This window comes from Theobroma umbraticum, unplaced genomic scaffold (genome assembly GCF_002168275.2).
Source record: "Theobroma umbraticum cultivar Fairchild unplaced genomic scaffold, ASM216827v3 scaffold_204.0, whole genome shotgun sequence".
In the NCBI taxonomy this organism is placed as follows: Eukaryota; Viridiplantae; Streptophyta; class Magnoliopsida; order Malvales; family Malvaceae; genus Theobroma; species Theobroma umbraticum.
Genome location: NW_018397267.1, coordinates 4456213 through 4457849, shown reverse-complemented (window position 1 = coordinate 4457849; position 1637 = coordinate 4456213).

Below are 1637 nucleotides of genomic sequence, written 5' to 3'. Positions count from 1 at the left end.
TGTTAATTAAAAAGTAAAATTCAAATATCTCTTTTTTCAAATAATTTTTTTTAAAAAAATATTTGAACCAAGCTATCACCGTAACCACATCTTTATTCTATAGGTCAAGGATGCTTGCATACCGTTTACTAGTTTGAAGCAAGAGAGGAAAAAAAAAAGCACTTTCAAAGTTTGGGTAATAATACTATTTTCACACTCATTTGCGGTTGATTATATTTCCTTTGGGTCAAAACACTTCAACAGTCTTTATACTCATGCATTTTCTTCATTTTAATCCTTCAAACTTAAAATCGTAATAATTTAGCTCTTTAATTTTAAAATATAATTTAAATCTTTAATTTTAAAATTATTTATTTTCTTTAACAAAATTATATGCTTGTTGAATTTTAAATCCAAAACCTCATCTACTCTAAGCCATAGTCTTTTAATATATATTGCTTTTTTTTTTTCCTTCTTTACTTCTTTTCTTTTTTTTTTCTTCCTTTTTTCTCTCTCTTTCCTCTCTCTTTCTCCATTAAAGACCGACTGCCAATCATCAAACGTTGTCGTCAGTTGCTGGTCGACAATCATTGGTCACGGTCATGGCATGGCATGTTTATTGACTGTCAACCAACGACCAGTGACCAAAGGCGACGTCAGTGACTAACGATCAATTCTTAAGGGAGAAAGTGGAAGGAGAAAGAAAAAAAAAGGAAAGAAAAGAAGAAAAGAAACAAAAGTAATATATAAACAAAGGTAGGGGTTTAGAACAAATGGTAAAGAGCTTGTTGTGCTTGCATGATGTTTTAAGTTTGAAACTCAACAAGTATATAATATTTTTAGAAAAAACAAAAAAGAGACACATGTTACTTGCTTGCCATGTTATGTGTCATTCTCTAGACATCTTATGTGGCATGATATGGATGGGTGTTGAAAGAGAATGTGACACGTGTTGTCTTTCTGGACATGTCATTCGGCATATCTATATTAACATGTCAATGGCACATGATATTATCACATTAGTATGTTAAAGTGATATGGTACTGTCATGTCAACATTTCCAATTCACCTCACATGTCATGTTAGCAAACGATGCCATATCAGCGTTACGTTAGTAATGACATTAGCTTTAATGTGGCATGTCAATGCCACGTCAGTGATGATATTAATTCTGTGAAAAGTAATTTTAAAAAAAATATTAAAAAGATTAAATTGAAATAATTTTTAAATTATTATGATTTTAAATAAAAAATTAAAATAAAAAAATATATAAGTACAGAAATTGTTAAGCTATTTTAACCATTCCCTTTGTATTGCGTGGCTACAATAGATGTAAGCCAAGTAGAATCCAGGATGTAAATAAAGTAGACTTGGCAGTTCTTTGACATGTTGCAATCACCAATTCATAGTTGCCACAAAAGAGCCGAGTCATTCAGCATAATGTCATTGACATCACATGCAGTCCATGGACTTAATTTGTATTAGTAATATTTCTTCTCATTAAAAAAAGAAAGTAAGGATTGTTAATTACCATAATGAGGCCAAGGCCAAGGCCAAGCCGCCCTTCGGAACAGACATGGCAGCTAAGGGACTGAATCCTAGCTGGCAGTTTGTTTACTATACTAGAATAATAAGTAGCAAGAAAAAATGCTCCCCCC